This window comes from Triticum aestivum, chromosome 2A, assembly GCF_018294505.1.
Source record: "Triticum aestivum cultivar Chinese Spring chromosome 2A, IWGSC CS RefSeq v2.1, whole genome shotgun sequence".
In the NCBI taxonomy this organism is placed as follows: Eukaryota; Viridiplantae; Streptophyta; class Magnoliopsida; order Poales; family Poaceae; genus Triticum; species Triticum aestivum.
Window position 1 is genome coordinate 632,455,301 of NC_057797.1, and position 24,059 is coordinate 632,479,359.

A 24,059-nucleotide genomic window follows, 5' to 3' on the forward strand; every position below is an offset into this window, starting at 1 on the left:
GGCTACAAGTGGAACAGTTTAGAGGATGACATCGAGGAGACTATCCCCGCCGCTGAGTCTGACGAGGAGCACGAGGAGCAGTGGGACGACTTCTCTGCCTGAGCCACCCCGTGTGTGTAGGTGTCCTCTCTGCCTTTTTGGCGTCTCGATGCCAAAGGTGGAGAGAGTGTAGGGATTTGCGTTGTGTCGTGCTTGGTGTGTTTGTTTGCTTTGTCGTTTGGACCTCGTTTGCCTCGTTTGCTTTTGTTTGGCTTGTGCCTTCGAGACCTATCCTCCATATGGTGTAAGACATATGCACTCTATCTATCTTAATTATCTTATGTTTGTACTATCTTGTCTAGTGATAGATATGCCTTGTCTCTATAATATAGGGGGAGCTCTGTTCCTAAGTATTCGTGCTCATCTAGGTGGCACACATTTAGGGGGAGCCCGTCTATATTATAGAGAGGAGGGGTTTGCATTTACTTAATAGTATTTTCTTTGTGCAAATCCCGTTTTGTCATCAATCCACTAAAAAGGGGGAGATTGTAAGGACATATTTATCCCTAAGTGTTTTGGTGATTGATGACAACGCATTTGCGGACTAATCGTGTGCCATGAGTATTCCAGACACTTCTTTGCTAGGCACAAGACGATTGGGTGCCCCTCGAAGACTGACAAAGACGGCGTCTTTTCTACATTTCTTTTTGGTGGATTTGAGTCATAGGAAAGCCGTACTATTAAGAGGGGGTCCGCGTTGGAAAGGTTTGGGTGGAATCATCACGTACACGTCTCCTTTTATCCCCTCCTTCTTCCTTGGAGCTTCCTCCGTTTTTCCGCCTCCTGTGACTGGCTGCTGTTGTGGTTGTGGTAGTACTGCTCCTGGATCAACGGTAGTACCGTAGGCATCCACGGTAGTACCGCGCGGTGGCGCGGTAGTACCGCTGGTGCCCATGGTAGTACCGCTCCCCTGGAGCCGCACTACCGCTGCTCACCAGGCTAGTGCCGCCCCTTTGCGGTAGTAGGAGCGGATGTAATATTTTACATCCGTACCTTCCGCGGTAGTACCGCTTTCGCCGTGCGGTAGTACCGTGCTATGTGGTCAGGCAGTAGTACCGCCCCTCGGCAGTACTACTGTGTCGGGTTTTTGCTACTTCTGTTTTTTTGCGGAAGTAGGCACGGAAGTTTCCCTTCCCCCTGGCTGGGACTTTTGCCTTGCGGTAGTACCGCATGCGGGGCGCGGTAGTACCGCATGCGGGGCGCGGTAGTACCGCGCGTGCGGAAGTACCGCCCCCAGCTTCTGTGCGTCTGTTTCTGTGCTGGGGTCGCGGCAGTACCGTGGGTCGGTACGGTAGTACCGCACTGCCGTGCGGTAGTACCGCTTGGTTGCAAGCAGTAGTACCGCACGGCCTTGCGGTAGTACCGCTGGACAGGCGCGGTAGTACTGCTGGCCGCGGGCTGGTTGGTGGGTAACGGTTGGATCTTTTCCACACACTATATAAGGGGTCTCCTTCTTCCCCGTTGACTTACCTCTTCCACCATTAAAGCTCCATTATTGCTCCAAGCTCCATTTTCGCCTGATCTCACTCCCTAGCTAACCAAACTTGTTGATTTGCTCCGGAGTGGTTGAGAAGGCCCCGATCTACACTTCCACCAAGAGATATTTGATTCCCCCTAATAATCCCTTGCGGATCTTGTTACTCTTGGGTGTTTGAGCATCCTAGACGGTTGAGGTCACTGTGAAGCCATAGTCCATTGTGGTGAAGCTTCGTGGTGTCATTGGGAGCCTCCAATTGAGTTGTGGAGATTGCCCCAACCTCATTTGTAAAGGTTCGGTCGCCGCCTACAAAGGCACCAATAGTGGAATCACGGCATCTCGCATTGTGTGAGGGCGTGAGGAGATTACGGTGGCCCTAGTGGCTTCTTGGGGAGCATTGTGCCTCCACACCGCTCCAACAGAGACGTACTTCCTCTCAAAGGGAAGGAACTTCGGCAACACATCCTTGTCTCCACCGTCTCCACTCTTGGTTATCTCATGCCATTACTTGTGTAGCTTATTTGTTTCATATATCTTGCTTGCTTGTGTTCCTATTTGTGTTGCATCATATAGGTTGCTCATCTAGTTGCATATCTAGACAACCTACTTTGATGCAAAGTTTAAATTTTTAAAGAAAAGCTAAAAATTGTTAGTTGCCTATTCACCCCCCTCTAGTCAACCATATCGATCCTTTCACAAGGCGACATGAATACAACCTACTTTCATGCTTACACGAACGGGCATAGGTGTAAGTGCTCTATTTTGCGGTTACAATTGGAGCAAGAGCTCCTGATATGCCAGGATTATGTCGTTGATCACATTTACGAATTTTATATTAACCTGATGGGCATAGCTGAGCCCAAGCTGTTGAGTGTGTGTCATAATTTGTGAGATCAAGCAAGCAGAGTATCGCAACATGAAAACCACTAGTGGTTGGGGCGCCACCTGGTGGCGCCGTCCCAGACGAAGCTGGGCGGTGCCAGGTAGGAGGTGCCCCTTTCACGTTGTTGGGTGTAGTTCACAATGTTATTACATGGTCAGCAATAGGAGAACGGTGGAAATGCAACACACTCATACCATGAATCAGCCTTAGGAGTCATAGATATTAATATGTCCTTGTAGTTTACATGAATGGCGACATAAAAGACAATTTTTCAAAAGCAGCACACGCAACATAAAAGCGAAGGTATAATAGGAGCATTTTCATCTCTTGTTGTGAAAAGGATGTCCTGCCTAAAGATAGAAATGGACAAGTATCATATATTATTGACACCACTTATGTTGCTTAGAAAACAGAACATAGAGAAAGAAAATGGGGGATAAAATCGCTTCCACCAATTCCAAGCTAAGATAAACCTGAATGGACAAGCACATATATTAAGAAAGGATATAATGTAAAGTATAGAATCACGTTGTAAGCCAATTCCCATAAGGCTATGATGGGAAGGAGGTCGGGAGGACGGCGCCGCATGACAAGCCCTATCCATGCCGAACGACCTCATGATATACAGCCTCCGTCGCTCACTATTCAATGCCCATCGAAAAATCAGGATTGTAGTAGACATGTCTTAGGTAAGATACATATGTGTAAATGTAAAGTTTTACTAATCAAGCATGCACTTAATGAAAGTACCTATTATACATAAAAGGAAAGTAACTGAGATAGATGCTGGGTTTTTTTCTTAGAAGGAAGTTGGTCATCAAATAGGCATAGATAATCAAATTTGGAATATCTCCAGGAACATCTAATTTTTGAAACTCATGGCAATATGTAGTACACGTGTGTTAGGTCAGACAGAAGGTATGCACAAATGTAGAGATTTAGTAATGAAGCATCCAGTGAACAAAAGAAACAATTATACATGAAAAGAAACTATGTGGGATATGCATGTTTCAGTGTCACGTAACTTATGTTACAGAACAAAACCAAGCTAGTAAGCAATCCATTGTGAAATCTTCATGTGGTAAAGAACATTTGTAGATTAACATGAAATAAATATTATTGTCTGAGCACAGGCAATCATGCTGATACATTTAGTGATTTATTTAAGTAGTAATAATCAGTCTATATTGATGTTCAATTAGTGGGTAAGAGGTATTGAGTAGAATCGATTTGTTTAACGCATGACATGAATGAATTATGCAGCTACCTGGGGGCTTAAGCCATTGCATTGACAGAGGCAATAGGTAGAAACAGAGAAATAGTTGAATTTTAAGTAACAAATTTAGAGGCGTTGAGAGCAGAGAAGGAGACAGTCACCTTGTCAGATCCATGAGGATGAATTGAGGGAAAGGGGACAGGAGCAGCACGCGGTAGATCCACTTTCAGGCTAGCTACCTCGTCACAGATACTTCTAGATATGCATTGTAATAGTCAGACCACACAACATGTAATACTAATGGCCTAATGCCATAGCCTGCAGCAGTCCAAAATTGAACACATTGGTATATAATGGATGGTATTTGTGCAAATCTAGAACAATAATTTACCTTTCACAACAAACAAATCTCAAGAGCGTATTATTTCTTTATTTCTCAATAATTCACAATAAATGATCAAGCATCTATATGCATGTACCAAAGCATTTACCTTTGTAAGAGCTTTCCAACTTTGCCTTCTGAGTTGTACCGGCTCTTCCATGGTTAAAACTCCATACCACCTTCGCCGCCACCAACGATGACCGATCCCAATCATTGAGCCGAGCCCGGAGGACGACAAAGGGACCGCCATCTCCCTAAAGCGACGGGTTGCCCTAAGATGGTTGAGACCAAGTCGATGGCACACGCTAGTGAAACCTAGCCCATCTTAAAACTTTGAACCTAGCCCGTCTTCAAACCTAGCAGAAGACCAAAGCAACAAATTTAGAATGAGGGACTGGTTAATTGTATTTTTTAAACTTCACGCGGAGAACTGAATATTTCTTCTTCTGTGTGGAAACGTAAACCAAAGCACATAAACGCATGATATAAAATCAAGAAGATCTGCATTAAAACTTCTATAATGCATAGTCTCTTGACATGTATAATTAGTATTTAAAAAATGACAATGTAAAGCAAAGAAATTGGCAGCAAGAGAAAGAGCTAGCTATCAAATAGTTAGATGCAGACCAGGTTATCGGTTAGACACAGACCAGGTTATCAGTTAGACAAAGAACAGAAAATAGAACAAAGGATCATAAAGCAATCCTTCGTGGTGAGATACCCCTTAATTTTTCTCGAATTTGGAATGAACTTCTTTACACACAGCAACTGAGTATATTTGCATGTAATGTTGTACCAAGGATGGACAAGTGATGAACATGAACTGAATCATAAAATCCGTATAATTTTCACTGTTTGCTTTCTAGGACAAGGCAGAATCACGAGCAACTAAAATACAGTCAAGTAAGTCGAAAGCACTTAATAAGAGGTCTGACATCGGGCATATGCCATGGAAATATAGTAGTAAGCCAAAATGGACATTTTTGTTGATTCCTATCTTTTACATCTGTAAGAAAGAGCATGGAATCTCAGTGGTGTGCGGCTAACACATAATATTTATCAGAGCATGCCACTGTCAGACAATAACCAGCTGAGACATGTAGGATATAAAGAAATTTACCACACCTCAGCATCAACAAGTGATTCATCATCGTCAGTGTAGACCATGTTTGACACCAAAGTCTAGGAAATAAATACAAAAGGCAGATGTTAAAACTGTAAACAGGGGAAAGATTAAGCAACATTAGCTTGGACAAGGAAAATCATATACTTGTATTAAGCGTGGCAAGCACTCCCGCAGTCCTTCAGGGGGCATGCTAACATCACAATACGCTGACCTGAAAAGGTTTACTTATAGTTAGTCCTATAATACAACACAGTCAGTCAGTAATGTCATCAATGACTCATAGTTTATTTTGAACTTGAAGGGTGTCAAGCAAATAAAATGTTAGAATACATAGACATGAGCACCAATCAGTTGTAAAATATTATAGTATGAAGTTTAAAATTGACAATTTAAATTTACCATATCATGCCTGTTAATCTTTGGTTAGTTTTCTGTTGAAGTTCGAACAGATAGGGGAAACTCAAAAGGGCCATCACGATAAACTCCATGCACTACAACAAACACCTGTAGCTCAAATATACAACCTCATACGGCCAAATTAGTTAGCCAGTTAGGATAGCATCGTCATATGTTATGAGCTGACATTCATTTGTTTAAAGGGAAAATAACCCTCTGCACAGAAGTTCCAAGTGCTTCGGTTAGATAACAACATTTAATCATTTAGCACACCAAAGGGCTTGGCCTGTAATTGAACATGTCCATAATTACTTGATTAGAACTGTATAATGCATCTTATACAAAGCCTGTCTACTTCTCATTTAAGAATGTCACAACCAGCCACAGTAATTGGCAGATTCATAAACTATTGCTTAAGGTGCATCATCAAACCTAGCTCATCTTAAAAAATTGAACCTAGCCCGCCTTCAAACCTAGCAGTATAGCAAAGCAACCAATTTAAAAGGAGGGAGTGGTTAATTGTTTTTTTAAATCGGCATGAAGAACCGAGTACTTTTTACTGGGTTATCTTTGTACTGCATCTTTACCTGATGGGTACTGTTCCCTTGGTTGTCAGATCTGAACTTTATAAGAAAAGAACATGTATAGTTCTTTTAGCAAGTATGCATATAAGCATCCCGAAACAACACATAGAAGAGGGTATGTTGTCTCAGGATCCATACATGTGCCGCATCCTACCTCATGCATTAACACAATCTTCGCTGCACACTTTTCAAGAAAAGCTAATTTCACATTAGCTCCGTCTCAATCCGGTACTACTTCAGAATTCGAAGAAATTTAGAGAGGCAGATCACACTTTGTTTTGTCTAATGCCAAATTTTAATCATACACCATGAAGCTGCAAAGTTGAGAGCCGTCCAACAGATTTCTGAATTTAATTAGTGTGACTACTTGTTGGAAAGAGATCATCATCATATGACAAAACAAATACCCAATATATGTTCCCATCACATCACACAACCAAGATGTGCAGTCAAGCATGAGGTTGCAATGCAATGCAAGAACAAAGGATTACGGTCGGTTGGGAGGGTTGTGGTCACCTATGACGAGGACGGTGAGCCCGGCAACATTCTCTGCTCCACCATGGACAGACTGACGCCTGACTTGCCGGAGATGAGTGACAAGATACCCATTTGGTCCTCAATCGACTCCCTAACAAAAGTGAGTCCATAAATAGGAGGTAAAGAAAGAAACAGAGCAGAGTTTGAGTCCCCAAGAACCACATAACAGCCAATTCAAGAAAAGAAAGAGCCACAAATCAATTCTCACCTGATAGCTTGATTGTTCACAAGGGCATAGCGCAAAATCAAATCCATGAGTATGTATGTGTGGGCTTCAGCCATAAATATGTGGACAAAATTTAAGCACCGGCTAGAACCATACAAAATCAGATCAAACCATGCAACAGTGAGCTCGTGAGACAACCTGCTGCAGGTTGGCCTTAGAACACACCAAGGGACCACACAGATCAGCACAATAATTGAATAAAACATGACAATGAGAGCACACCTTGACGCGACATAACAACGAACAGGCTATAAGCGGGTTAACATCAACAACAAATCCATGAACATCATCACAACAAGAACAACCATCTATACTGCCGCACATGACCAAGCGGCCAACCTGAACTGGAGTTGCCGGCCATCTCATTTGTAAAGCCGAAGAGACCGGAAACACACGAGGCAATAACGCTGAGAAACACGCACTTCACATAAAGAGTACCAGAGAATCTTTGTTAACTACCCAGCTAGCACATATCACCAATTTGATCAACACAGAAAGAGCTATTAGGAATTTCATAACCTACTTATTCCTTTTCCAGTACCTAGTTGTCTTACTGTACCTACCACATGTGCACACTGTTATTCTGGGCAGGCACCAAAGTAATTACAAGATCAGGTCTAAAAACAGGACTTCCTTCCTTGGCATGCACCAAATTGGGTAACACCACGGCCATGTCATTAATCTTTGTGGGTGGTTTATTTTCCTCTCGGGGCAACACTAACCTGATTTTTACTGGATAAATAAAAATTATACAGGAACCAAATCTAACAAATTTTGCACCATAGCCCGGCGCTAAACACTGCGTCACCAGCTGATTAATTCCTTGAAGGAACCTAACGGATGTAGCTTGCTCCAACGATCTAGTATTTCAATTAGGCTCATCGGTTCTTGCTTACAAAATAACAGCGTCCGTGCTGAAATTCAACCCAGCTTAAAGCCCCACCACTAGCATAACCAACACGAAAGTAGCACCAGCATGGTGATAACGCTCGTGAAATTGGCAGCCAACAACGGAAACTCGATCGACCCCCAAAACAAAAGAAGCATGTGTTGGGAGTAATACCTGACGGATGAAGAAATTCTCTCGGTGTCGACACAGCAGCCACGAACACGGAGGACCCGTAGCAGACGAACGCGGGATCTGCGATGGCGGTGAAGCCCTAGGCGGAATATGGAATAAACGAGCTGGAGGCGGCGGCTCAGATGTACGGCTTTGAGCCACCGGAACCCACGACCGGAAGCCGCGCCAGTTCCCCGCCATGTGGTCCCCAGAGACCTCGCCGGAGCACCGGACACCGCAGAGGCTGCGAGAGCCTGGGCCTCCATGCCGGCGGCATCGCGACGCAGACGGGAGGCTTGGCGCCGCGAGACAGAGAAATCCGACGCTGCCGCTGCTCGGGAGCGTGGGTCTGCGCCAAGGGCCGAGCCTCCTCATCGTCGCCGTTTTACGAGTGGCTGCGGTGTGGCTAGCATCGCACCGGCGGAGCGAACAGGAGGCAGGGTATGGAGAAGCAGTGGCCGCGGCGGCGGCGAGGGAGAGGAGAGACGAGAAGAGGAGGAGAGGTTGCGTGGAGTGCGGGACTGGGCCACATGTGTGAGGCCTTTTTACTATGACCATAAAAAAATATCGATCGGTAAAACAGTAGCACTAATGCCCACGTGGACACGTTCATTGCTCGCCTATGATGCACAGCTGAATGGTTTTAATGTGCTTGACATTGTGGTCTATGAAAATACACTCGGGTCCGGACAGTTGGCCTATTGTTTTCTTTCATAAATTTTGGCCCATCTAAAGGATGCAATGTTTGTTATTTTCAATGGTTTTGCGCTAGTTATGGGTTGATCTCTCTTATTCCAAGGGGTTGATTCTATCAAACTCTTCCGACTCATTGCTCTTATAACCGTTCCTTTTAAGATCTGTGCTAAAGCTTACCCGTGGTTCACAGGGCGGTATATTCTAGAAGGTCCCGTAGCTCTTCAAGAAATCGTACACAAACTCAACATGATTCTCCTGATGCTTGATTTTGAGAAAGTCTATGATCTCCCTGCAAAAAAAGAGAAAATCAATGATCACGTGAAGAGAAAAACAATGACGGGTCGATATAAGTGCAATACACCCCCAGAGAAAGATATTAGTGCGATACAAAATATACATAGACCTTGCACATAGATGGCCGTGACGATGCACGTTCCATATCCACTCGGCACGACAGTAGCCTCCGCTCTCTGCCCAGGACCGCCGAGCCACGCAGCATCATGTCCACCTCGACCTCGCGCCGCTCCAACGACATCCGTCGGCATAGCTTGTCGGTCAGCGCCACCTCAGTTCCGAGCGCGACCATCTTCACATGCTTCTGCTCGTGCCGCTCCACGCAGAACCCAGGCACGCGGCCCCACGCGAGCACCGCGCCGGCGTAGGAGACGGCCACCGACCCACCCTCCAGGCAGAGCCTCTGCGACTGCGGGCTCACGCTGCTCACGGCGTGGAGCGTGAGGTTGAACGTCGATGATATCGCGGGAGCGGGCGTCTGCAGCCGGTCGTAACCATCTAGGCTGACGGGGAAAGTCGGGAGGAGGATCTGCTTCGGAGTGGTGCTAATTAACGTGAACTATGAACGCCAGGAGCATGGGTACGGATAATGCGATCATGACAACGTAGACGAAGACTTTGCCGCCGTTGCGCGATGCGACGGCGGGATGCTGCTGCATCGTGCCTGCTTCCAAGTCGCTCTTCTCCATGGCTGATTCGGTCCCTGCGCCTTACAAGATGATGTTCTCCCTGGAAGATTTCGGGGCGTGGGGAAGTTTACTTGTTTTGAATCGTATGCTGGACGTATTCATTCACGCGCGTCAGGTCTCGTATACATAACTTTGCCGGAGTTTGTTCTGGATATGAATTACTCTCCTACAAAAATAACTTTGCCGGAGTTTGTACTGGATAGGAATTAGGCCTCGTTCTTTTGGCCGATTCTTCCATAATCCTAAGAATTTTTTTTGAACACAGTATAGACGCAAGCGCTCATATAAACGTGCATACACTCACCCCTATAAATGCACACACGCACACCCTACCCCTATGAGCACCTCCGAGAGACTGAGCCGGCATATCATCTTGAGATTTTACGAAGTCACCGTAAGCGCCTCGTAGTCGACGGGAACGTCTCCTCCCACTAAAAGCGTATCGCCGGAATTTCTGAAATAAATCCAGGATAAATGCGAGCATCAGGATTTGAACCCTGATGGATTGGGGATACCACTGTCCACCTAACCATCTCAAACAGAGGTTGGTTCGCACCATAATCCTAAAAATTGAACCTCCGCACAACTTCTCTCTTCTTCTCTCAAAATCTTGAACCAATATATTTTTGACAATCCTACTTGTTTACATCCTAACTAGCTACTGTGTAGATAGAAACAAACTCAGCGAGCCCTAGGTTTTTGGGTCGGGTATCTCCTGGTTTTTCGACTTGTTTTGTTCGGTTTCATTTTTCTATTTTTTTTTCTTGTATCTTTTTCCCTTTTTATTTTCCATTTTAAAATATTGTTTTTAAAAATACATTTGTGAATATTTGTAAATCCATGAACATTTTAAAATTCGTGCAAAAATCTAAATTCATTAGAAAAATCCAAATTCATGAATATTCTTTGATTTTTTTAAAAAAAATCCGTGAATGTTTTAAAAAACTTCCATGAACATTTTTTTGAAAAAAAAGGACTTGTCTAAAAAAATTGTAAACATTTTCCCCAATTTGTTGTGATCTTCAAGCGTACTGTACATTGCTGCCACTGCCAAAGTAGCGGAACACCGTGGGCAACCACACCATCCCCATCCCTCGAACACTGCTCTCTCTGCTCATGAAATCGACGGACACAATTTGAATTTTGAAGCAATTAAGGATTAGCAAATTCAAGAAATATTTCATCTGGTCGCGAGTTGCCACTGGATCATATTGTCTTACTCGGTCATTCTCTTCACGTACAAAAAAGCTTCAGCGCGGCTGAATATCCCATATTGAGGTGAGCCATGAGTCCCAATCACCAGATTATATCAGCACTATTGAAAATCCCATTTGAGCCGTGAGTGCCCAAAACACTATGTAGCTTGTCATGGTATCTTACCAGCAGTACTATTGAACAACGTAGCAGATACGGGACTTGGTCTTCTCTTCTCTTCATCTCGTTCATGTGAGCTGTGTCCAGGACAAAAATATACAGAAACTACTATTACCAAGTGATCTCAGATGGAAATTAAAAGAAAAAACTCTGCGACAAGAAATTGCATTCTAACTTTGGTTGGGCTATCCTCTACAGAAGGTATTCAATAAATATAATCAAGATTATGTGTATCTGAATGGTTCGAGCCTTTTGGAAGCTAACCAGGGAGATAAATCATAAATGTGTGATGATACACTGACACGTATCTGAATGGACTAGTGGATAAACCTCGTGATCTATATCCCAATCTGCTGGTGGGTTGTTCTCGGAAACTCATATGGAAAGTCAGCAACAGTTTTCACTAAAAGGTAGCGTGTAGGAACCCAATTGGTTATCGATCTAGTCGTTATCACCTAATACTGTTGTAGGCAAGTCAACTAAGCGTACCCTAACTATTACAGAAAAGAAATGTGTGACTTGCTCACGAAGTACCAGCCCGCCTAGCTGGAGTTGTAACGGGCGATATGCCAAACCTTATGTCGGCTAGGATTAGGAAAAGAAAAAAAGAAAAAAATGGTGTAACTTGCACACGAAGTAAATACATCTACTCAGCAAGGATTAGGAATAATATCAACTGATTAAGGTGGAGAAAATTTCCTGATAACACTTGTTATCTTGCAATCTTCAACTTACAAGGGCGATCGAGTCAGGTCTGACTGATCCTATTGTCGGCGTGTCTTAGCTGTGGCCAAGATACATGATAAGCCACAAGCAAGTACATGACTAGATTCACTAAAGGAATAGTCGAATCACATGAGCATATACCCTCTGATAAAGGAAATAGTAGTATTTAGTAATGTTCATTGTTGGAAAAGTCAAATCGTTGTCTACGCTCTAACCTAACCATCAAATTTTTATCAATAAAGCAGCAGGCATGATGCGTGTACATGCCATCTCTGTCTGATGTGAGAAGTAGCATCTTCTGTTGACCTAAGGTATTGATACTCTAGAAACGTTTTAAAGCATTTCTTCAAAGGTAATACATAAAAAACAGAAAATTGGAAGCTTACAGGCTGCTATTAGTTGACGAAGGGGCCATCATGTACCTTAATTAAAAGAAACTAGCCCCTGTGCTCCGTTCTAATCCAAGCCACTATGTAGATTCCAGGAAGCTGCACGGGGCGGTCTTTTCTACATTATGCCCCGTCATAGCTAATAGATTAGCCCTCTTAAATAGGAAGTGTCCAAACTGGATTGAGATAGAGAGAAAATAGGAAGTTTATGGAAGTACAAGAGAGAGAAAGAGAGTTTTGTACTATATGTTCCATAGCATTTTTTTTCCTTTCTTGAACTATTGAGCTGGATCCTAATATCCATACAATTCCTCACAGAACACCCCCATTTACATGGCTGATCCTAGCATGATGATTTGTGCAGCCCTGCAGCCTGTGTGTGGCTTCATCAATAACACAGGGGCACCAGCAGCTACTGCAAGACGTTTCTCATCTTCCGTTTGCATCAAGCGCAACCGGAGAGCCCTTACGAAAGCCATTGAAGACCTACAAGCTGTAGAGAAGGTGGTTCAAGAACAAGTTAGCGTTGAAACCAACCAGCTCAACAAGTGCGATCCTCGAGTCGAATTATGGCTGAGCAGGGTCGATGGAGTCCTCGTCCCAATTGATGCCATCGAACAAGAGTGTGACCAACTCATGCAATACTCTTGCTTCTGTAGCTCTTCCCTAAGCCTTGGGAAACGCTATCGTCTTCGCAAGCGTGTTCTTGAGATTCTGGAGGATCTTCGTGGGCTAATTGAGGAAGGGAATCAATTCAAGGTATTCGGAAGCAAGCCTTTGCCAGCTTTGGTTGAGGATCAACCAAGGATAGAAGCCCTTGGCATCAAGCCTGTGCTGAAGAATCTCTGGGAATTTTTCAACAGCAGCAATGTGGGCATCATTGGAATTTGGGGTCCAGGAGGGGTTGGGAAAACAACCCTCCTCAACACCTTCAACAATGAACTCAAGGAGTGGGGCACCGATTACCAGGTACATAACTATGATACATTGCCTAGATGAACATTTAGATGAGATTTGTTATATGCTTCCAGACAAACTTAAAATGAACACAGTAACAAAAGTTAATGTACGCCTTTGAGTCTATTTCTTTACAGTAGATTGGAATTAATATAAAACCTTCCATTTAAAACGTTTTCAACTAAACTTCAAGTAAAAGTGTACAAATCGAGCTTTTGTCCAGAAGTGCGTATGCATTTGCTATAAAATCCTACAACATCAAATTTCTCAGTTCACTAATTATGTGCATACATCTAACCACTTAAAGATACACTGCAGTTTCATCTGATGGATATTATATATTTCTCCAAATATTTCGCAACCAAGATAAATAACTTATTTTCATTTCTCTATATATGCATTAATTATAATTTTTATGGTTTTCATAGAAATAAAAGGTAGTATCGATCCTTTGTTTACAGTGGCATTAATTAGATAAAAGGAAGAAAATTTTCAGAGTAATTTGAATTTAAACACGTGTTCTGAAAATATTGAATGTATACAGCAAAAAATACGAAGTGAAAAAAAAACACCCTTTTTCCAGAACCCCACATATTTAACTATGTTCTTCTTTCCCAGAAATTTGGATTAGTGTACATTCTCTGATATCACAGAGTCAAAAATTCACAATGTTTTACCTTGCCTGACTGCATTTCTCGCGTGCATATTTCTGAAGTTACTATAGTTAATTGAATAAAGAATAGAACTGCTTCCCTTGCTCAGATAGATTGGAATCAACACAAGCAGAACATCTCCCTTGCTCATATTAGTATGTCCCAGTTATTTTGTTAATAAGTGGGCTTTTAAATCAGTCCGGCAATGAACAAGAAAAATATGAGTGAACATTCTCTCACAATGCGAACAGGAGTGAGAGCATAAGCACGTTTATGTTATGGCCGGTTTAGCTAGGCCCACCGGACAATCTTAGCCCACAAGTTATCTTAGGTTAATTATTATGCAAGTTATCTTAGGTTAATTCTTATGCAAGTTATTTAGGTTATAAATATAGGCTGTAAGACTCTTTTGGAATTAAGCAATAAGAATATTATTATCCCTATTGCCCGGCTCCCAGAGGAGCCGGAACCCTAGCCGCCACCGCCATCTCCCTCCGACGCGACGGCGCCCAGCCGCCGGCGCGCCCGATCATCGCCCCGTCCCGCTCCATCCTTCCCCTACAACCTCCGGAGCAGGTCCGGTAGGACCCCTGGTTCTACCAATTTGGTATCCAGAGACTTGGGTTCGATCATGTCTTCATCAACACCATCGCCGCCGCTGCCCGTCTCCACCTCCGTGCCGATGACCACCGTGCCGATGACGTCCACCCCAATGACCACCGCCGGGGCCTCCACGCTGTCGGGCCCAGTCACCGCCGTGGGCTCCTCACCACCGCCGGCCCCCATCACTTCCGCGCCGCCACCAGCCGCCGTCTTCACGCCGGAACAGATGACCAGCACGCTGCAACAGCTCGTGACGGCCGTCCAAGGGCTCCACATGAACCAGTACCACCAGTACATGGCAGGAGCGTACGGCCTTCCGCCGGCTGCGCCGATCACCACCTACGGCCACCCTGCGCCGTGGCTGTTCCCGGGCGCACCCGCAGGCGGCGGGCCCCCGCTATTGCCGTTCCAGACGGGGAACTCCAGTGGGCCACCACCAGCCGCCGCGGGCCTGTGGCATCTGCCGCCGCCACCATCGATGGCGCCCCTCTGGCACCTGCAGCAGTTGCCGTTCCCGGCAGCCGCTGCCCCCGTCCAGCCCCCGCTGCTGCCGCTGCAACCACCGGCGCCGCCCCTGCCCAGCTCGGGGGCACCCTCGCCAACCGGCCTCCCGATCCATCAGGTCCGATTACCGCCCTCCCCGTCGCCACTCCCAGCGTGGGCGGATGGGTCTTCACCATCGCCGGTCTACACCACGGCCCCCGAACAGCCGACTCCGTTCCCGCAGTTCGGTGGGCCATCCGGTTCCGCCAGTCCCTACCCGGAGTACTCCGACCAGGCGCCACCCGCCTCGCTGCTCCGCTCCTCTGAGCTAGCTCGACACGTCGCTCCGACTCAGACACCGCCGCGGTTCGTCAAGATCGACTTCGCCACCTATGACGGCACGGAGGACCCCCTCAACTGGCTCAACCAGTGCGACCAGTTCTTTCGCGGGCAGCGCACCCTCGCATTGGAGCGTACCTGGCTCGCCTCGTACCACCTCCGCGGTGCGGCACACACCTGGTATTACGCCCTCGAGCAGGACGAGGGTGCCATGCCCCCGTGGGAGCGCTTCCGCAAGCTCTGCCTCCTTCGCTTTGGGCCTCTGGTTCGCGGGAGCCGCCTGGCGGAGCTCGTCCGCCTTCCCTTCACCTCCATGGTGCAGGACTACGCCGACCGTTTCCAGGCCCTGGCATGCCATGCGTCGGGTGTGACGGCGCAGCAGTGGGCCGACCTCTTTGTCGGTGGACTTCCGGATCACATCCGCGTGGACGAGGAGCTCCGGGGACCCCAGGATCTCCAGTCGGCCATGTGCTACGCCCGCGCGTTCGAGCACCGCATGGTGGCCATCCAACAGGAATCACCATCCCGGACCGCTGGGTCGCTACCCGGGTCGGATTCCGCGTAGGGTCGGCCTGCGCAAGCTTCTGCGGCACCCCTCGCCGCGACCGCGGTGCGCCCGTTCCGCCGGCTCACCTCAGCCGAGCTACTCGAGCGTCGCCGCCAAGGGTTGTGCTTCAACTGCGACGAGCCCTACACGCCCGGCCATGCCTGCCCGCGACTCTTCTACCTAGAGGTTGCAGACTACATTCCGGAGGACGCCGTTGCCGCCGACCTGGCCGCCCCAGCTGTCGAGAAGGTGTTTGACGCTAGTTGATCGCCTCGAGGAGTTCCGAAAGCGCTTCCCCACCTTACAGCTCGAGGACGAGCTGTTTGTGCAGACGGGGAGAAGTGTTATGGCCGGTTTAGCTAGGCCCACCGGGCAATCTTAGCCCACAAGTTATCTTAGGTTAATTCTTATGCAAGTTATCTTAGGTTAATTCTTATGCAAGTTATCTAGGTTATAAATATAGGCTGTAAGACTCTTTTTTGAATTAAGCAATAAGAATATTATTATCCCTATTCTGGGAGCCGGAACCCTAGCCGCCGCCATCTCCCTCCGACGCGACGGCGCCCAGCCGCCGGCGCGCCCGATCATCGCCCCGTCCCGCTCCATGCTTCCCCTACAACCTCCGGAGCAGGTCCGGTAGGACCCCTGGTTCTACCAGTTTAGCAGTCATAGAATGATTAACTTACCTATACTCCCACTGAAACAATTTTTTTTTACCTACACTTGATAAATTATTCACAAGTCAGAAGATTGACTGCATGCGGATCCACAACTTATTTTTTTTCATACATGTTTACTGGATCATTATATTTCTACTGATTCAAATTGACTTCGTTAGGTGGTAATCATGATTGAAGTGTCCAACTCTGGAAATCTAAATATAGCAGCCATCCAGCGCATGATTACAGACCGCCTTGGCTTGCCTTGGAATGACACAGAGACAGTGCAAACTCGTGCCAGATTCTTGGCAAAAGCACTGGGAAGAAAGAAATTTATCATTTTACTGGATGATGTCCGGAACAAATTCAAATTAGAAGATGTCGGGATCCCAGCCCCAGATTCTGAAATCAAAAGCAAGTTGATTCTTACCTCACGTGATGAGGATGTTTGCTATCAAATGGGAGCACACCAGAGTTTGATCAAGATGGAGTACCTAGAGAAGGAGTCAGCGTGGGAGCTCTTCCAAAACAATTTGAGCACTAATGCCATTGCAGCCATTGAGTCTCCTGCCCCTAATGTTGTACGAGAGCATGCTGAAGCAATTGTCCAGAGCTGTGGTGGTTTGCCACTTGCACTCAAGGTAATAGGGAGGGCCGTTGCTGGACTAACAGAACCCGAGGATTGGAGCCTGGCGGTGCAAGCAACCAAGGATGACATAAAGGACTTGCATGGAGTACCAGAAATGTTCCATAAATTGAAATACAGTTACGATAAGTTGATCAAGCAACAACAACGGTGTTTCCTGTACTGCACCCTTTTTCCAGAATATGGTTCAATCAGAAAAGATAAGCTTGTGGAGTACTGGATGGCAGATGGGTTGATACCTCAGGACCCCAAGAAAGGCCATCATATAATCCGTAGCCTGTTGTCAGCATGCTTGTTAGAGAGTTGCAAATCTGACTCTTCGAAGGTCAAAATGCACCACATTATTCGCCATCTGGGGATTTCCCTTGCAGTGCGGGAAAATATTATTGTGAAGGCTGGAATGAGTTTGGAGAGGGCTCCATCAGAGAGGGAGTGGCAAGCAGCAAGAAGGATATCACTCATGTTTAATGACATAAGGGACCTTTGTATCTCACATGAGTGCAGGAATCTAGTAACTTTGCTAGTTCAGCATAATCCTAATTTGGAAAGGCTCAGTCCAACAATCTTCAAATTCATGCCTTCCTTGAGGGTCCTTGATCTTTCACACACCAGCATCACAACTCTTCCACCCTGTGAAACATTGTCCAAGCTTAAGTATCTCAATTTGTCCCACACATGCATTGAGAGGCTTCCTGAGGAGTTTTGGGTGCTCAAAGAACTAACCCATTTAGATTTAAGTGTTACCAAGGCCCTTAAAGAGACATTTGACAATTGTTCCAAGCTACACAAGCTAAGGGTCCTAAACCTCTTCCGAAGCAACTATGGGATTCGTGATGTCAATGATCTGAACATTGATTCCCTAAAAGAACTTGAGTTCCTTGGTATCACAATTTATGCCGAGGATGTGTTAAAGAAGTTGACCAAGACACATCCGCTGGCATAGTCGACACAGCGCCTTAGCCTCAAACACTGCGATCAAATGCAGTCGATCCAAATATCAGACTTCACACATATGGTGCAACTTGGAGAGCTCTATGTTGAATCATGTCCTGACTTGAAACAGCTTATTGCTGACTCTGACAAGCGAAGATCTTGTCTGCAAGTGCTTACCCTTGCTGAACTTCCTGCTCTAGAAACAGTTCTTATTGGATCTTCGCCTCATCACTTTCGGAACCTCCTAGAAATTACAATCTCCCACTGCCAAAAATTGCACGATGTTACCTGGGTTCTGAAGCTGGAGTCACTTGAGAAGCTTTCTATCTATCACTGTCATGAATTAGAGCAAGTTGTTGAAGAAACAACCGACGAGGTGGAAAGCAAGAGTTCGGGAATTGAACAGGGTAGTACTCAGAGATGCAGGAGAAAAAATGGTTTCTCTGAAGAACAAGAGATACATGGTATGGTAGATGACGCATGGAATGAATATGCCAAATATTACCAGAATATGACCAGGAGTGGGCGGATCAATGGAACAGAGCACCATGCAGACTTCCCAAAACTGAGATCATTGGTACTAACTGACCTACCAAAGCTGAGAAGGGTATGCATCCCAAGAGACTTTCCATGTCTTGAAAGTATTAGGGTGGAGAACTGCCCGAATCTGAAAACAATTCCATTGGGTCAGACATATGATTGCCAGAGACTAAATAGGATTTGTGGATCATATGCCTGGTGGGAAAAGCTAGAATGGGGTTGCAAGGACATAATGGAGAGCAAGTATTTCATTCCCATCCAAGACAAAGACTAGCACAATCACTGCAACATGATGAAACAATACGCATTGCTGATATATTATGTTTACCTCAGAGTATGATGAATGTTCTGCATTAGCTTCAATTTCATCTGCCACACTCAAGCATAAGCAACAATATTCGCTTCCTCAATCAACCTCTTGGGCGGCCTAGGATCCCTCCTAGGCCTGTGAAGATCCCCTGCAATAGGTCAATCTATGTATATATTAATTACATTTATACGTTCAGGTTCGTAAATAAGTGGCTTTGTATTAGCCTATCTGTATTATATTATGTTCATGATGTAAATACCAATCTATTAGTTCCATCTGTTAATTACACTTATACAATGTTCAGATTCACAAACAAGTGACTGTTGTACAAGCCTATCTGTATTCTGTACATACAAACCAAACTGTATAAAGCTATATATTGTGCATAGATTGTATTTTCAGTTTTTCACAGAGCATATCCTTTAAATGCCTACGCCCAAATAGCAGTACAGTTAGCTCATACCTGATTGACTTTCCTTCCATGGTCATGCTTATAGCATACCAGAGGGACCCAACTCTGCAGCTGCACTTGCTTAGTTTGCCACGCAACACCTCCCAAAGAAGCAACGAAATATCAGTCTCCAGATTCACCATATATTCTTTTGAACAAAAAGTCACAAGGCTCAAAGCTAACCCGGCTTCAAGAAGATGATTGCTATATGCGTAGCAAAACCGGTCAAAGCGTGCAACGGTACAAAGATCACAAACACGATGGATGACTCCCTGCCGTTGAGAACATTAAGTGTCCACTCACGCATTTCATCGAACACCTTGCACCCGTAGACATGGCGGAGATCAGTTCTTTCTCGTGGAAACCCTCCGCGGGTACAGCCCAGAAACCCTGAATACTCCTGCAGGCCCCATCTGACCAAAGGTCGCTCTCTCCTTGGGCTTGCACTGGGCAGCTACCTGCCGGCCAGGCAAAGTGCATTGCTGCTCCGGGTACGCCTGCGGGGAGGCAGCCATTGAAGTTGAAGCACGTCGAACCTTGGTGAATCGTGAGTATTACTAGCTCACTCCGTGTGCCGAAAGGCAATGGATGACACTCACGTCGAGCCTGCGATGGTGTGCCTCCGGGTCTTTGCTCGCGCTTCTGCACCTCCGGCCTCCCGTAAGGAGGCAAAGGAGGGAAGGTCACTCCCCAACCTTTTTTTTGAGGGTAACTAGGGAATTTATTCAAGGTTCAAAGCCGGAGCGATACAAGCAATGTTTGGCAAGGTCCCTGGCCACAAACGACGACCAGAGGGAAACGCTGAAGCTGCCTTAGCAATGGCGTGAGCTTTCAAGTTTGCTTCCCTACACTCATAACGAAAACTAATGTTTACAAAGTCATTCATAGACTCCTTTATTTCATCTATAACCAATGAATACGAAGATAGTGTCCTCCCATGGATATTCGTCACTACCTGCATGCAATCTGAAGCTATGATCGCATGTGTGACGTTTAAGTCTCGCGCCAGAGCAAGAGTCTGGCTGCATGCATGTGCTTCAAGACTTGTTGGATCAACCAGGCCTACAAACGTGACTGCTGATGTGCCCAAATATTTGCCATCTCCGTCCCTGCATATCGCTGCAGCCGCCCCTGTCTTGCCGTTGCGGGATATGGCCCCATCAACATTAATTTTTACTGCATCGGCGCCCGGTGCGATCCACTTATGAACTCGCTGCACAGGAGCTCTAGTATTGGATGCTGGCTTCAAAGCTGTGGCTATATTCAGATCCTCCAGATAGCGATTTATAAAACACATAGTGGACAGAGGGCTTTGATATTCATCATCATGTATGGCTCTTCTCCTCGCCCACCAAATAGCCCATATTGATATAAGAACCTTCGCTAGATCATTCTGGTTCATTGTTTCAAACAACCAGAAAAGCCACAACCTTGCGTCTTCCGACCGATTGGATAGCAAGACCTCGACAATCTCCTCGTCTTCCAAAGCCCACACGCACCGCGCCATTCGGCACTCGAAAAGGGAGTGCCTCCAAGAGTCAGACTCCGCACCGCGTAAGGAGCACGCCGGAGTGGTTGCCATATTCCGCTGGTGCCGCATTGCTCCTATAGGTAAGGACATATGTGAAAGTCGCCAAACAAAAACACTTACCTTGAACGGGACCTTTGTCTTCCAAAGGAGCGACCAAGACTTCTTCTCCCGTATCAAGTTAGAGTGTCCCGCCCTATGCTCCAACCAGTCCTCTCTTTGGTGTTTTATACCACTAATCATCCTGTATGCCGATCGAACGGAGAAGGAGCCCCTCAGCTCATAGTGCCATGCCCAAAAGTCTGGTTGCACCCTTGTACTCAAAGGAATGTTTAAGATCACGTCCCAATCAGGCACAATGAAGTGCTCATTAATTACTTGTCTGTTCCATGACCGTGTCACAGGATCAATCAGCTCGGAGACCATTTGTGGTGGGTTTGGTGTGATAGGGCAGATTGGCCCGTGGTAGCCAATTGTCGTTCCAAATATGTGTTTCTGCACCTGTCCCAATTCTCCTTATTATTCCTAGTTCCAGAATATCTCTCCCTTCCGGTAAAGACCTCCAAACTTGGGACGGGTGAGCCCCTAGAGTTGCTTGCAGAATGTCCGTGTTAGGATAGTATCTGGCCTTTAAAACCCTTGCACTTAGGGTGTCCGGCTCCTGAAGCAATCTCCACACTTGCCTTGCCAGCAAAGCAAGATTAAAAAGTTCAATGTCCCGGAACCCATCCCCCCCATGTGCTTTGGCTTGCACATAGTTCTTCAGGATACCCAGGCCGACTTCCTCTGGCCTCCCTTGCTACCCCACCAAAATTTTTGGAGTAGCCCATTGATATGTTCACATAGCCCGCGAGGCAGTTTGAAACATGCCATAGAATAGGTTGGAATGGACTGAGCAACTGATTTTATCAGTACCTCCTTCCCACCCGCAGACAGACACTTTTCCATCCAACCCTGGATATGCTTCCAAATTCTATATTTCAAGTATCTAAAACATCCCTCTTTTGCTTTCCCAACATCAGTTGGTAGACCCAAATATTTTTCCGACGAAGCCTCATTGTGCACATCAAGTAGATTTTTAAGTTCCAATCTAACTTGCTCCGGGACCCCTTTGCTAAAATAAATAGAGGACTTGTCAGTGTTTATGCGTTGTCCGGACGCATCACAATAAATTTTCAGAATGTCCCTTACCCTTCCAGCTGTGTCACTCGTGGCATCAAATAACAAGAGACTATCATCCGCGAACAGTAGGTGATTTACAGAAGGAGCCATGGGAGCAACCTGGATGCCTCCCACTCCACTGTCCTACGCTTTAAGTAAACAAGAAAGCTCTTCTATTGCAAGTAGAAATAAATAGGGAGAGATCGGATCTCCTTGTCGTAGTCCTCTAGATGGTGTAAACTCCTCCATACTGCCTCCATTAAAGAGAACTGAAAATGAAATAGAAGAGACGCACCTCATAACAGTGTCAGTAAAGCGAGGGCTGATTCCCAACTTGAGCATCACTTCCTTCAAATAAGCCCACTCTAATCTGTCATATGCCTTCATCATGTCTAACTTAAGTGCACAATATCTATTGCCCTTAACCCTCCTTGTTTTCATATAGTGCAAGCACTCATACGCCGTAATGAAGTTATCCGTGATTAGCCGACCAGGGACAAACGCAGACTGCTCCACAGAAATTACCTCGGGGAGAATGGATTTCAGCTTGTTCGCTAAGACCTTCGATGCTATCTTGTAGACCACATTGCAAAGGCTTATAGGCCGAAACTGTCCTAACAATTTTGGACTTGCTATCTTGGGAATAAGAACGATGAACGTGCGGTTTATATCCTCCGGTGAGTCATCTCCATTAAGCAATCTAATGATCATACCTGTCACCTCCTCTCCACAAAGCTCCCAATGCCTCTGAAAAAAGTGTGTAGGAAAACCATCCGGCCCCGGTGCTTTTGTTGGGAACATTTGAAATAAAGCATTTTTAACTTCTTCATTGGTGTAAGGAGCATTAAGACGAACATTCATATCCGCGTCAACTCGAGCCGGTATGTGAGAGAGAACCTCTTCCATCCCAATAGTTCCCTCTGAAGTGTACAAGTTTTCATAAAAGTTGCTAGCCATACTAGCCAACTCTCTGGGATCGTTGCAAACTGTACCATCTTGACGATGTAATTCTGTTATTGCATTTTTTGCTCTTCTCACACTTGCTTTTTTCTGGAAATATCGGGTGTTGTTGTCTCCTTCAGAAAGCCACTTGACTCGAGATCGTTGCCTCATCATGATTTCTTCTCTGTACGAGAGCTCTACAATCCTATCCTGGACTCTTTTCTCTTCTGCACCCGGTCCAACCCTCAAAGGGTCAGCTCTAAGCTTAGCTAATTGTTGACGCAGCTCCCGCAGCTCCTTGCGGACCGAGCCAAAGGTTGTGCGTCCCCAATGTTTCAATGCCGCAGCTACTGTAGTCATCTTTGCTGCTAGTTCGGCCACTGTAGTCGCCGGCTGATCCTTCTGCCAAGCCTGGTCAACCGTACTCATAAAGGTTTCCTCCTGCTCCCACATACATTCATAGTGGAAAGGTTTTTTCAAAGCTACTCTCAGATTACCCACTTCTAACTCATTGAGAAGGAGGATGGGGTTGTGATCTGATTTCGCTGCAGTGAGGTGTTCCAACGACGCAAAGGGAAACATCGAGGACCAGCTTGGAGTAGCTAAAGCTCGGTCCAGCCGGACCCTACAATACTCCCCTCCAACTATCCTTTTTTCAAACGTCCAATCTAGGCCCTTGTAGCCAATATCCGCCAGTTCACACACATCAACTGCTTCCCGAAATCCAGCTATTTGAGAGCTGTCTCGCTCGTTCGGACCCATTTGCTCCTCAGGCCTAAGGATCTCATTAAAATCACCTATGCACACCCATGGTAAAGTATTTTCTCCCTTCAATATCTTCATCGTATCCCACGTTTTGTACCTCATACTCCTACTTGCAGCCCCGTAAAAACATGAGAGCCTCCACAGCCCCTTGCCTGGTTCATTCACCACTGAGTCTATATGATACTGAGAAAAAGTTTTTATTTCAAGATTGATAGTGTTCTTCCAATACAAGCAAAGACCTCCAATCAAAACCTAAACTACCAGCCAGACCTTCCACCCGGTACTTTGCAATTTGAGTTTCCACAATACAAAGCACGACCGGCGCACAAGCCTCCACGAGATCGCGGAGCTCACTGACTGTTGCGGGGTCGTCAATTCCGTGACAGCTCCAGCATAGAGTCCTCATTGAACTCGACGGCTCTCCACTAGGGAGGTCACCTGACCAGAG

General features: G+C 45.9%; 1 long non-coding RNA gene across 9 annotated transcripts; it reads right to left on the reverse strand.

Annotated features, from left to right (window-relative positions):
• Positions 1-2,599: 2,599 nt before the first annotated feature.
• LOC123189894 (uncharacterized) lies at positions 2,600-8,775 on the reverse strand. 9 transcript variants are annotated; one of them, XR_006496037.1, is made up of 8 exons: positions 6,849-8,771; positions 6,620-6,731; positions 5,523-5,805; positions 5,268-5,360; positions 5,123-5,179; positions 4,107-4,353; positions 3,777-3,870; positions 2,600-3,040 (listed from the first exon to the last, which is right to left on the reverse strand). It is a non-coding gene; the product is annotated as an uncharacterized lncRNA (long non-coding RNA). The 9 variants fall into 9 exon arrangements; XR_006496031.1 differs by having other exon boundaries at positions 5,523-6,731; positions 6,849-8,772; XR_006496034.1 differs by lacking the exon at positions 5,523-5,805 and having other exon boundaries at positions 6,849-8,770.
• Positions 8,776-24,059: the final 15,284 nt, after the last annotated feature.